The sequence below is a fragment of the Lolium rigidum genome, chromosome 5, assembly GCF_022539505.1.
Source record: "Lolium rigidum isolate FL_2022 chromosome 5, APGP_CSIRO_Lrig_0.1, whole genome shotgun sequence".
NCBI lineage: Eukaryota > Viridiplantae > Streptophyta > Magnoliopsida > Poales > Poaceae > Lolium > Lolium rigidum.
The window spans coordinates 33,495,002-33,509,823 of NC_061512.1; the positions used below are offsets into that span (position 1 = coordinate 33,495,002).

The following is a 14,822-nucleotide window of genomic DNA, read 5'->3' on the forward strand; positions in this document are numbered from 1 at the left end:
TCCATATCTGGTGGTGAAGGCAGTTTTGGGAATATCCGAGGCACGGATCTTCAGCTGATGATAGCCGGTCCTAAGGTCGATCTTAGAGAACACGAGTGGCACCGGTCAAGCGATCAAACGAGTCTTCTATCTTCGGCAAGGGGTATTTGTTTTTGATGGTGACATCGTTAAGCTTACGATAGTCCGTACATAAACGACCGCACCGTCTTTCTTGTCCACAAATAAAGCCGGGGATCTCCAAGGCGACGCACTTGGTCGGATCGGACCTTTGGCTAAAAGATCATCCGAGTTGTTTCTTCAACTCCACCGGTTCTGCTGGGTTCATGCTATAGGCTCTCGGGCTATAGGTCCTGTTCCGGGGATTAACTCAATGATAAACTCGATATCCCGATCCGGGGGCATACCGGGTAGACCTTCGGGAAACACATCGGGGTATCGGCGGACGACCACGATTTGATCCGGAAGTTGGCTTGGCTATACCTTGGTTGCGGGTAAATTTCCGGGGTAATCTTTCGGAGATGTGCTCCACTAGGATACCGGTGCTGCTTGGTCATGGTGATGGCTTTCTTGGCACGATCAATCAACCCATGGTGTTTTGCCATCCGAGTCCATTCCTAGTACCACTTCCAAACCTTTGGTTCCCAAAATAATCAGGTTGGCATAGAAATCTACTTCATGGATTTTGATGGGTACATTTTTGCAAAATTTTCTGGCCTTGGTGGTTGATCCGGGAATTTGAACTATCATAACATGTTTCAAGCTGATAGGTTGAATTTTACTGGTGGATGCAAAATCTTCGGTGACAAAGGAATGAGATGCTCCGGAATCAAACAACACTCGGCAAGTGCCGAATTAACGGAAAACATACCCGAGTACAACATCACGGTGCTTCCTGGGCTTCTTCGGCATTCATGTGGAAGAGACGGCCACTGCGGTTATTGGGGTTGTTGGGAGCGAACTTTTTGCCGGTGGAGACACGGCGTTGCCTGCTGGCGAGTCTTTGCGGTGTTGCTCGCGAGCTTGGCGAGCCTCTTGGGACACTCGTTGGAGTAGTGCCCCACTACACCACACTCATAGCAAGTGATGGTGGCCTTGTCCTTGGTCGCAACGGGAATGGCGTTGCTCCCAGTCCTTGGAGCGGTGTTGGTGTTGTTGTTGTTGGTGTTGGGGGCTCGCATCGGGGCGCGATTGAAGTTGTTGGTGTGGTTCTGGTAGTTGTGGTTGTTGTTGTGGTGGCCTCCTGGCCTGGGGTTTCCTCCACTCCGGTTTTATAACCCGGGCGTGAAGTCCGCATCGGGGGTTTCTTGTTGTTTACGGGAGGGAAACCTCCACTTGAGCTGGGGCGATACTTAGGGGCATGGCTGGGCCCACTCTGGTGCATCATACGGCGTTTGCGGTTCTCATTGGCTTGGTTAAGTTTGCCTTCCATCTGGATGGCGGAGTCCTCTAGGGCTTCTAGGTCGGCAAAGGGGATGTTGACAAGGACAGTCTGCATCTCATCATGCAGTCCGTTTAGGAATCTCTCCTGCCTCTTCTCAGTGGTGTCAGTCTCGTCGGGGCGTACCTTGACGGGGTAAGGAACCTGTCGCGGTATTCTACCACCGTCATCCTTCCTTGTTTGAGTTCACGGAACTCATCCCTCATCTTCTTGATAAGACCCGGGGCACATGGTACTTGCTGAACTTGAGCTTGAAATCTGCCCAAGTCATGACTTGACCTCCGTTCATGGCACGAGTGCTCGGTCCACCGAGGCTCTAGGCTGGTCCGGCTAAGTAGTGCGTGGCAAACAGACACTTTCTCATTGGCTTCTACTCCAGCCACCTCAAGGTTATTTTCCATGGTTTGCGACCGGTCGTCCGCATCTAAGGGCTCTTCGGTCTTGCGAAAACGGGGGGTTTGTGTTCGGAAGTTCTTGAGTTTGGACCCGGGGTGATCATGGTTGCCATGGCCAAAGTTGTTGTTGGCCAGCTCGCTGCTATGTTGGCTTGGCGTTCGGCTCGGTCGGTCTCCCCGTGCCGCCATCGGGATCCGTAGCAGTTGCATCATTGCATCCGGGTTCGCGTTGCGATTCGGACGAGCCATCTGAACATGTAGACAGATTATGAGATAAGGGGGAACATTCTATGTCTTGTTTGGGTAGTTTTTGAAAAACCTTTAAAACTTGTAAACGTTTTTGATGATAACACACAACATTCATTCATTCATGCATCACAGATTACATGCGAACATAACCAGGGTTTTAAGAACCCTTTTTCCTCCTTCTACGATACAAGGGACCGGATACATACTCATACCCAGGGTTTTAAGAACCCTTCATGCTACGATACAAAGGACGGGGTACAAGTCTTTCCTACACATGTGATCTAGTGCAACTACTCCTCAATATCAACGTCCACATCGATGGTGATGATCCCATCTTCTTCGGCCTCAAGGAACTCGTAGTCCTCTTCTTCAGTGAACTCATCTTCCTCAAAGTCGTTGTCGTCACTCAGGAAGTCTTCTCCTCCCTGGATGTCTTCTCCATCCTCTTCCATCTCCTGGATCTGGTCCTGCTGGGTACGGACAGTTATCTCCAAGGTGCGTATCTTCTCGCGGAGACGGTTGATAGTGGCATCCTTCTTGGCGCGCTGTAGGCGAAGTGACTTGCGGTCCTTGGCGAGCATCCTGATGGCGTCGGCATGATGAGCCAAAGCCATCTGGGCACGGTGTGCGTGGACACGCGCCTGCTCCAGGTCCTTCCGGGTCTCATGAAGCATAAAGTCCAGATGCTCCACATGAATCTTGAGCACCGGGTGCGAAGAGAGTGCCATGGGCTCTCCCATGGTGTCGTGCCTCACGAAGTGGGCGAAGCGGGATCCCTGGGGTGCGGCGATGTTTTGTCCGCACACCCGGGCAAGTCCCTCCTGAAGGGCATGAGCAAGCCCGTCCACCCAACTGTATGCCTTGAAGGAGAACAGGATCCTCTCCGAAATGGGAGGCTCCGGGCTTCCCTTCAAGTCAGCGGTGATCATCCACTGTTGTTCCCCTTCAGGGGTGTTGTGGATCCGGACTCCATGGAACTGGGGAGGTGGGCGTTCAAGCTTCTCAGACACCAGGAACAGGTCTCGCTCGAACACCAAACTTCCTCCGTTTCCCAGCTCGTAGGTCTCCGTGTGAACGTAAGGCTCCATCTGAAAGTGAAATGGATGAGTAAGTTAGAGATGGGAACAAGTGTGGCAAATTTTTAGATGGATTTAAAAGGAGGAGCATGACTCATCATTTTTGAAAAGCTCTTGTTAAGGAGAAGAACATGAGTAAGTTTTTCATAAGTATTTACTTCATTTGTTTTATAAATTAAGGTTTTCAGAACGTCCATTCTAAACTAGGGTCTCCTAAGGTCAAACAATGGCTCTGATACCAACTTGTCAACACCCGGATTTTTAAGTCCGGATGCCTATTATGTCATACATCGCAATCCCAGGAATATTGTTGTTGCGAGGCATAATAGTTAAGTATCACAGTCATCATTCATTACAAACCATAAAGTCTTACAACTTGGAATCACATGATCCATATTACCTAAATAGTTGATCTATTGATCAACGAACTGGTCAACGAACAAACACAAGTTCATAGCGGAAGCGTAAGATACAAGGACTCTATAGTCCACAGGCCAACGCTTGACGTCAGCAGACTCCTAGTTATGGTAGACGTCCTGCTGCTCTTCCTCCTCGTACTACTGCTCCTCTTCATAGTCTGGCCATTTGAATAGCCAGGGACACAGCCGTGAGTACTTTATGTACTCGCAAACTAATACTAGTGTAAGTGCTAGCATTTCTAATAAGGGGTGCTAGGCTCTAATTTCTTTGCATAAAGCCAATTTTAATTTGCAAGTATTTACTTAATAATTATTCATGTGCTAACTAACTCAGGTGGGAACATTAGTGTCATTCCCACAACCTTGTTGTGATTCAAAAACCCCAGTCACCATTCATCATTAGAAATTTTTAAGAATCTAATACTGGGAGCTGTATGGCCTTTCCAACTGTCCGTAACCGTGGACACGGCTATTCGAATAGGTTTATACTCTGCAGAGGTTGCACACTTGTGCCACAACATTTGATTTCATCCGTCGAGATAACCCTGAATCATCGTAACACAGTACGCGGATCATCAACCATAACCTTTCATTTACAAACTCTAGTATGAGCACCTCTCCCCATGAGCTTGGCCTCCCAGTGATGACCAACTTGTCATCCACGGGAACTGCACGAGGCTTGGCCGTACAATTCACCTTCAATTCACATCATTCATCAACAACGGAGGCAGCCTCGGCATAACCCCTATGATGTGTGTTTAGAGGGAACCCATACTAAGGTACATAAACTTCTAGTTAAGCCCTTACCCATAATCGGGTATTGTGGGGGTACTTATGAATTGGAAAGGTATCGCATCCAAACCAATATTAGTTTTATATCAAAAATCACTATCTTCTCTTGGTCATATTCACCTTCAAAATTCATTTCATAAATTTCATCATCATCATTATTTCACCACACATGTTCCCATCTAGAGTAGTCATTTTTAATTTAGCACTAGCATCTAGATAGGAGGGGTGCTAAGTATATGGCTTTGCTTCTAGGCTAACTTTGATACTCTTGTACTAATCTAACATTAACCCCATTGAATCATGAATCAAAAAGTACTTTGATAAACCAAAGCAATAAAGTCGGCAATTAAAACTTGTAGTAAAACTTGGGATAGGCTTATGCTTCATAAGAAAAGATGAGAGTGCCTTGTCCTGGGTAGGACTTTGCACTTGCAAGAATATTAGCTTGCCTTGGTAGTTCTCAAACTGTTCCTCCTCCTCTTCTGGGTAGCAACCTTCCTCTTCCGGGTATTCTCCGGTACTAGCGTCTAAATTGAAATACGAGGTATAATCACTCACTAATTCAAGGGCTATTCCAAACAACACATATAATCACACAAACTATTCTATGCACACAAGTAATCTAATTAGGGTGCCTTGGTTGTGTTGTTTGAGGAAAAAAAAAATTTCCTCTCATTACATATGTAAATGATAGTTTCCATAAAGTTCTTGAGGAATAATTTCCTCTCATTGAAATCTTCTTAAGATTTAAGTTCTCAATAATCATTCATGAATTTGCTATTGACCTAAGTCCACCATTCATGATCATTAATTGAGAAAACAATTTAAATGAGGTAAACCACCTCATACCATTTAATAATACTACTTATGCTTTAAATCTCCAAGTAATTCATATAAGAGAGTTTGGTCCAGGGGTCCAAACATCACATGAACTCATTTGAGACAAGATTTAAATGAAGTATTACACCTCATATGATTTGCCTAATATTTTAGGACAATATCACTTAGAGAAAATAGCCATATTGTCCACTACCTAAACTAGGGCATGATCATGCAAAGTGACCACCCCATTTTATTGCATAATCAATTTGTGTAAGTCACATGTGAGCTATTAGAGTTGGAATTAACTTAATATCTATTTTACTTGATTTTTAATAATTATTTGAATAGGGAAAAGTCCCTGCTTTGTTATTTTTATCAAATTAATTCTACAACGAATCTGGTCATGAGGCCAGTGGCATATTATAGATATTTTTACTAGCTTTCCAACCATATAAAGTTTGCTAAATTTGGCCAAGCCAAACAAATTCTATGCAATTTCAAAGTTGGGTCCAGTGTGGAATTCAAACCAAATATTTAAACTCGATTTGAATTAAAAAGGCCGGCGGGAAATCTTAACGGGCCAAACTAGTTTAAAACGGCCCAAACCAGCCCACCACGCGTCCACGCACGCGTGGGCTGCCTGACAGGGGGGTCCACCCGTCAGTGGCCGTTAAACCCCGAAACGGTACGCGGGCTGTGGCGCGTTGGATCAGAACACGATCCAACGGCTCACGCTCGTCGTCGTCGACGACGAGAGCGAGGCTCGCCGGCGGCTCGGGTAGGGGTCGGAGGGCTAACCCGTAGGTCCGCGGCCGGCGGCGAGGTTCAGGGCGACGTTGTCGACGGTGATGAGGCAGCCTGTAGCAGGGGCGGAGCTTGGGGCGGCCTGGATCGACGGCTATTCCTCCAGAGCTTCCGCGGCTCCGAGCTGGCGATTGCGGCGACTCCAGCGACGATTGGCGTGGCTAAGGGTGCGAGGAGGAGCGGTGAAGAGAGGGGAGTGGAATGGTGTGCTTGGTTTGGTCCAGGGAACCCTCTATTTATAGATGCGTGGATGGCCGTGGGTGCTGCGGCGGTGGCGACATGGGCGCGGCGTCTCTGGCGAGCTAGAGGGATGGGCGACGACGCGGTGGCTGTTCGAGCATGTCCGAGGCGGTCCTCCCGGTGGCGGCAGGCGGGGTCGGACGGTGCCTAACGCGGTTGCGTTGCTTCCATGTCTGCCGCGGTACGGGCGGGGTTTCTCCGTCGTCTCCGGCGGCGGCGAGCACGGGTCTGGGCGGTGCGCGTGTCTGGCGGCGTCCAGGTGTCGCGGCGATGCTCAAGGCGTTGCGAGCGGGTCCAGGGCGTGAGCGAGGTGGTGGCGCGGCGCGTGTACTGAGCGTGTCCGCGCGCATGCGACGTGCGACGCCCACGGCATGGCGATGCCGTTCTGGACGCGTGCGTTCCGGCGGTTGTAGTCGTGCACCTCGACCGTGGCCAAGCTAGGCGGGGCTAGTGGAGCTCTGGGACATGGTGGCCGTGGCTGGGGAAGAAAGGGGAGAGGGGTGGCTCGACATGTGGCATGTGGCCGGCATGGCCATGCCATGGCTTGCCATGCCTCTCCTCCTAGGGTTCCTGTGGGTCCTTGATGGTGAGAGGGGGCAGGGGAACATGTAGGTTAGGTTTGGTGTACTTAGGGGTGGTGTAGGACACTATTTCAAATAGTGTCCAATAGTTCCATATTTGTAATTTGCAAAAGTATTCGAAATTTGAAATAATTCCAATGGTGAATGTTTTTGAAATGAGAGTATTGTAATATGTTGTAAATGACCAGAGATGATTAGAGGTGGTGGTGGAATTTTTAAATTCCAAGAATTTTCAAAAATGCTAAGGGTGAGATTGTTGAACTTAATAAAAAGTTGCAATTTTGGATGAGCATAGCTATTGATCTAGAAATAATTTGGCATGGTGGTTTTTGCAAAAAGTGTTCACCTTGATGTTGTCTTGGATGACATGCAAAGAGTGGAAAGAGTTTAGTTTGAAAATATTGAGATATGAGGGCTCAAGGTAGTGACCAGATTATAATGGGCAGATTTGACCATTATTCTATGTGAGCAAGATTTGCATTTAAAATCTATTTGATTTATGATTCTTTGATTCCAAAAGTGGTAATAAGTGTTTAGTAACATTATTCAACTAATGGTGAAGACCAAATTGGTCTAGGGTCAAAATTTAATAAAATGCCATAGAGCATATGTGAGGGTTTTAGGGTTTTTCTTTTAGTTGATTTCTTTCTCTGTTTGATTTATTTATTTGGTGATCTTCTCATGATCCACTTAGGGTTTTAGAGCATAGCACAAACACCTATTACCAATCATCATGGCATATCACTCAAATGCACAAGTCCTGGACATGATACTATATGCAAAAGGAAAAGTTTTTGTTGGTTTGAATTTTTGCTCTCTGGAATTCTTCTAATTTTCTTTTATTGAAATTTGGGATGTTACACAAACAATAACATCACCTCTAAGCAGTGCTTTGTAGGCAAGTATTCAGTACGTGATAGGCATGGCCTTCTCATATATCTTTTCGCAATTGTGGGATTTTAGAGAGCCTTTTGCATAAAGATAAAACTTAAAATCTAAGGAAATCATATGTGTTCAGAGGTCAGTAAAGGTGCTCTTGATTTATATTTTCAGCTCAATTCAGAAATTATTTGATGTTCTTAGTCATGTGTAGTAGTATTTACATTTGAATGCAAGTCAGAATTGTACTTTTATCATGGGTTGTTGGTCTCCTTGACAGTACTCAGTACTGACCAGGCTAATCTTGGGATTAAGTTTTAGATGGACTTTACATGTGGCCGTTGTATATGCTGGAAAACTGCATTGAACTTAAACTATCCGAAGACATAGAAAGCACACTTCTATTCTTGATACATAATTACCTACCATGGACTTGCTAAATGAACAATCCAGATTGTGCCCATTTGAGTTTCCATTAGTCCATTATGTATAATTTTCTGGGGATGGTCTGTTCACCCAGGTAGGCTGCATTATTACTTATCTACATAAAACCTCAAGATTGTTTAAATTTTGTGTTAAAATATGTTTTAATGTGATATTAAAATTAAAATTAATAGTGGAACCTCATGCTTACGTGAACATCAGGTTGTTCGGTATTCATGAATGTTGATGTCTCCAGCGCATTTTATGGAGTTCTTTAGTTATGGCCAAACACTAAGACTTGCTTTAGTCTCCTCTCCATGTTGCCATTACCAAGTGCAAATGTATCAGCATCAAACACTGCACTTCACATATGTTTTTATTCTGCATTGCTGAGAGAAATAGCTGCAGCAAGCATCGGTTGATTGTTTATGTACCCTTATATAGTTACAGTGTAGTTAAGTTGTTATTGGCATGTTTAGTCAAGGTGTCATGTATAGATCCGGCCACTGTGTTCACCATGAACAATGCGGTTGATTGTACTTCCTCATTCCTGTAATTTTTCCTGATTTTATATCTTCCTTTTCCTCTTATAACCAGGTTGTGGGATATCAGGATATGGTACTCTATATTGGTATCCAACATCGTTTACTTGAGGATCGGTAGCATTTTGGGGTGCATGGTCACTTTGGTCAGCATATCATTTTGCATCTCAACATGAACACCGAAATGGTGATCTGGCCACCGCGCCACCAGAGGGAGTTAGGGTGGTAGCGACGCCGCCGGCGTGGAGGTGAAATGGCGAGCAGGGAGCACCGAGGAAAAAGACGCCCACGTGGAATACAGGTCCGGCGGCAACCAGAGGTTACGCGCGGCGGTGCGTAGGTACGTCACCTGACCTCTCCCTCCTCTACTCTCCTCTCCATCTCCGGCCTTACCTCTTCTCTCTCGGTTAGCGAGCACAGTGGCGGCGAACAGGATTATCTCGACCTTTGCCGGCGTGTCCTCTGCTCCACGGCCTCAGCCAGCGGCGTACATTGGCCGCCGACGCGATCTTGGCCCCACTACCACATTCGAACGGTGAAAAGATTGGTGGGGGTCTGGGGTCAGCACCACGGCAGCGTGCCATGCCCCTGCTGGTTTTCTCGGGAGTTCTATTCAATCTCAACAGGGAAATGAGACTTGAGCTCCAGGGATGGGTATGAACTGTCCATCAGATTACTCATTGTATCATTCCATTACGTCAGGCATCACTCAATCTCTTTAACCAATCTGACACCTACTCATCAATTACAGACAGTTGACAGCCTTGAAGAGAGTCGGATGAGGGGAAGCTGCTGTCAGGGAAGGGATGTGCATCTCAGTACACCAAGGTTTCTTAATTAATATGTAGCATGTCTTAACAAAGCATGAATGTGTTTGGTTTGGTTTGGTTTATGTATTTTAAACTTGCAGGTGAAATCTTGGGAAAATACCTTGGAAGCAAGCAATGCCACCATCTGAACATGTTTGTAGTGCTTCCACTATTCTAATATGCGAAATGTATATGTGAAGGCTGTGGGAGGTTCAGTTGATGTTCTTCTGTTTGATTAGTGCTTGAAGAAGGAACGGAGAGAAGAAAGCTTTTGCAGCTTTTGCATTGTCTTTCAGTTAGTGAACAGAACCAAATTGAGTGACAGTTCTTGATCTTCGGTTTTCAGAGTGGAAGGTATCATTTAATTTCTGTACGACACTATGCTCATCAGAGTTAGTACTCCTCATAGTGCAGCAACCCTTCATTGTTTTATCATCGACACCTCTTAATTACGGCTGAACCTTCCATTCAGGCTAATGGATTTTTTTCAGAAGATTCAGACTGGCTGCGAGTAAATCACAGCAAGCTGAGAGGACAAAGAATTGGCTAATGTCTTCTCCACTATGTAGGTAATTAAAAGTGCAACGTATTGGCTTTGTTTAACATAAGCTACCCAAATGTAACTACTTATACATTTCCTTGGTAATTTCGATGTAAGAATCAGAGTATATATGTTTTTGTAGCGTAATGTTTTACTTCTCCATTTGAATTTCTTTCCTACGGTGTCTTCTTCCAGTATTGCTACCATATGCTATGCATTTCAGCTCCCAGGACACGCATACAGGCAATTCAGTCATGAAAGACACTTTTGCAACCAAATCTAAAGCAACATTTCCCGAGATACAGGGACTAGCAATTCAGTAGCGGAGACGGAAGAAGCATACCAGGCCATCAATCCCTTACGGCAGACAGTGGGGATGACGAGCAATTGCTGCTCACAGCTAAATCGACGGCCGCCGCCCATGCATAGCTTCTCCACTCCATCTCCATCAGGCCAAACTCCGGCTGGAGGATTGGCCCAGCGGCGCCTCTCCATCTGCCCCTTCCTCCAGTTCTCCCTATTCCTCGAGCTGAGCTCCACCTTGAGGAGGCCGGGCGGCGCCCCTCTATTTCTCTCTCCTGCCACTCCTCTATCGATCCTCCCCAGGCCAACCTCCACCTAGATCAGGCAGATGACCACGGACGCGCTGCAGAGCCTCGCCTCCAGGCCGAGTATCGAGGCTAGGATGTGCATCACACTGGGCCGCCGTGGGCGACTGGGCGGAAGCGACGAACGGAGATAACCTCGGCATCGGGTGCAGGAGCACGGCGCGTCGGCCGACCGCTTCAATTCGAGCTAGCTAGCTACTGTTGCGTTCTTCTGAACACTACCGAGCTAGACAGAGGTAGGTGACGGCAAGCCGATCTAATCTTTTTTTTTTCCTGAAGCAAACACGGAAGCCACTCACTGATTCACCGGCGACACTCCCTCGGCTTCCTTATTTCACACAACAGCCTCGCCTGCAGCCTTCTAAAAAATACGAAGCCGGCTGTTCCAGCCATATGTTTTAGATGTTCCTTCATCAGTTTTTTTTTAAATCAAACTCCAAGCCATGTGTTAAACTTTTTTAATACATACCCTTACTTATTCACTAACTCTATCTATATATTACCACCATTTTCGGCAACTTTTTCAATCTCTACACTAGCCAGTAGCCACGTACAGAGATTCAAAAAACATGCATCCTATATAATACGGCATGAACATATTTAGAATATGCTCTGGGATATAAAGAACGAACAGATAACCAGCCTCAGTCCTAGCCAATATACTTCTCAGCTACTTGCTCAAACTCATGAATACCGTCATGGACCGCCGTCGAAGCAAAGTTTTCGATTTGTTGGTATGCTTGATCTGCAGCTCCTACGTGACAATAAACATGTCCATGCTTTGTCTCTCATATCCATTCTAAAGACATCATAACTGAACAATAAAAAGAACTGCACATGAACACATGCCAAAATATATAACCTCCATGCCAGCCTCTTATTAATAAAGATAAACTCCTAAAATACAAAAGTTGCCGAACATTAACCCTGACACATTTTGCCAGTGTGCCACCTGCCGATGCAACAACACCATCAAACCGACACGCATCACTCCGGCAAAAAACTGCAAAGGCAGATAACTATCGGCGTTCTTCATTATTAGACGATAAAAACCCTCATCAATAAAACCATCCTCCCACAATGTAGACAGCACGGGCGCGGCGTGCGCCGCGCCGCACACTTCCTAGTACTATATATTAAAGCTGAAGGTTTTTGCTTGCATGAGATTGCTCCAAGATTTTGCACTGTAGATCTTCACTTTCTTCCAACCAATCTTTGCCACATGGCCTATACTATAATGTGTTTTTTTCTTTCCCTTTTTCTCTTTTGAGACTTTTGGATTGTAGTTTTAGATATAAAAACTTTCCATCCGTAATTTCCCGGCTGTAGCTAACTAGGTCTACCTCTCAAACAAAAAAGTTACCTACGGCTGCTACACCATTTTTACGTCCCGTTTTAAAAGCTACTTGGCGATATTTCCTTGACACACCTTTATGGGCATAATTCGCAGACCGTATACTTTCAGCTCCTTTTTACAAAAGTTATACGGTAATCTTCCGGCACAACTTTTCGACCGTAATCTTTGACGCGGCTCGATTCGATACATATTTTTGGCCGTAACTTTCCGACGATAGTTAGCCTACGTCTACGGTGGTATTTTCCCAACTCCTTTAATTATTAGATGGTCATTTTCCGGCACAACTTTCCGTCCATAAATTTCAATTAGTACTTACCCTACGACAAGTCTTCGAGATTGTGTAATTTTATGGATGTAATTTATTATCGGCTATCAATCGTAAACTTTCCCTTAGATAGTAATTCTCTGACATACCTTTTCAACCGTAGTTTCCCTACATAGTTTCAATACTCTCACTCCTTCAGTCAGGCTGTAAATTCCATGTGTTACTACAAGTATCAGAAAATGCACATCAGATATAATATATCATGCAGCCATCGTATACATATATACAACATACCACTGTGAATATATATAGCTCACAACACTCCACCGCATGGGCACTAGAGAGGCATCATTTTCTACCAATTAGCGGCAGCCATGTCGCCCACTTTGCAAAAAACGTTTTACGTTTCTTGCCTTTTATTTTTAAGTGTAACTTCTAGAGATAACTTTCCTCCCGTAACTTTCTACCGTTATTTACCCCATGGTACCTCCTCGACGATGACAAAACTATCTCGCCGTACTTTTTTAACCATTTTTTTGTTTCTCTCGTTCTACTCTTCGATGGTAACTTTTCGAGATAACTTTCTGGACTAGCACTTACCCAAAGGTACCTCCTCTGCGATGAGTAATTCTCTAGGAGTAATTTAATTTTTTCCCTTTTTCTATTATTTGACACATTTTTCGAGTTGTAGTTTCACCATGGTAACTTCGAATATGATTTGTCGATTTCTTTGATGGTTAATTCCGCACATAAAATTTTGACCTTAGCAGTGATTATTCGACATTAATCCTTCGTCGGCGTGCCAGCACTTATTCCACGCAAATCATTAGTCCCGTATAGTAATTTCCGTATGGTAATTATTTAACAATAGTTTACAAATGTTCACAGGAAGCAACCTTCATCGGTAATTTCCAAATGTGCACGAGCAGCAATCTTTTGCAATAATTTGCCGATGGTAACTCTTTATCTGTAGTTGCCTTCTTCTATAGTATATTCATGGTTCATCTATGGTAGGCTGTGAGAAACAAAATACTAAACTATTTATCGTCTTTTATATTTGACAATGATATTAATACCTTCTGTTAATCCCCCACAATTGCCTTACGAGGATATGAATACCTTATTCTACAGCTATTTCAAAAAAAACTACATTATCCATCACCGCTTTTATTCGCGAACAAGTAAGCATTAACCATCTTGTTCTAAAAAATGTTCAAGAAAAATAATATCTATCACATTTCAAATTTCATTTACAAATTTGATTTACATATTTAAAAATTATGAATCATCTAGAGAAGACGGTAAATATAAAGGGTACAATGTATTATCTCTTATTGTCATCCCTAGCAATAAATAAAAATTAGTTTTTTTAGTAAAAAATTATGTGGCTAAGAGAAGATAAATGGTATAATATATGGGGAAAACAGCCTTCTCTTATTTCATAAGAGATCACTCCTTAGTTAAGGAAAGACAACCTTCTCTTTCTTCCTTCTCGCTTCTCCGAATTAGCAATAAATGTGACGTGGCAAGTGTAAGGGAAGGCTGACATCATCCCATTGTACATGCTCTTAGGAATGCGATAGCACCATAAGCCATGAGATCGCTAGATACGTTCTTACTCCAACTGTTCAGCCGTTTAACTGCGCCTTGAACAAATCATGTGTAACCAACGTATTATGTTTTTAGTTTGGCCCTTTAGATCCATCAAGTTGATACACTCAGTACAAAAGTGAAAAACAATGAAGTTGTAAGTCGGTCGTCTAATTGTATTCTTTTGGTTTATTATAATTTTATTCTCTAGCTTTGATCTTATAACAATCTTATCATATTTATTTACTTATGTTATATTAACAATTTAGTGTTATTGTAATAACTTTTACCCTATTCCTAAACTGACAAGATGGATCCACATATCTGGATAACATGTGAAACGATTGGATGAACATCGTAATCATATTTGTTGTGATATATGTGTAAGCTAAGCGGTTCATTGCGGGTGTGGAAGGGGAATGGGGGGAGTCAATGCTAGACGACAACAAAATATGCGTAAAATGTTTATTGGGTTGTACACTTATCTTATGTTTCAAAGTGTGATGTTATGGTACATAGCTAGTTACCATAATTGTGTCTCTCCTTATTTAATGACATATTATATCACCAAAATACTTAGGTGGCATTGTATGTACTTCTGTGTTACCACCCATGTTACTTTCACCACAAGTAGTCTTATTAAGCTCCATCTATCTCTTTCTTCCACACTTCTGGTGTGGTTCTCTCCCAGAACAAAAATGAAACTATTGCTATGGTGATAGAGAGTTCTCCATATATGCAATCTCGAGAGTGGTCGATCGTCAAGCTTTGCTTTGCACCTTCCTCGTTCAATCGATTCCCCATCTTCCTTTTTCTGCTGCTATTCTTCCATGGTCTTCTACCATCGATGAGGTCAGGCCGATGCTCTACTTCTCCAGTTCTTCTTAACAATTAATTCTTACCGTAGCCTAGCAACACGAGTTTTTCTTCCGATTGTACATCAGCCTGGCAACACCTTCAACCTCCTGTCTCCATCTCGCCTCCTTCCCCTG

General features: G+C 44.1%; 1 long non-coding RNA gene across 1 annotated transcript; it reads left to right on the forward strand.

Annotated features, from left to right (window-relative positions):
- The first annotated feature begins 9,271 nt into the window (after window positions 1–9,271).
- Window positions 9,272–10,172, forward strand: LOC124651461. Its single transcript, XR_006987412.1, has 4 exons — window positions 9,272–9,314; window positions 9,412–9,488; window positions 9,571–9,823; window positions 9,942–10,172. It is a non-coding gene; the product is annotated as an uncharacterized LOC124651461 (long non-coding RNA).
- Window positions 10,173–14,822: the final 4,650 nt, after the last annotated feature.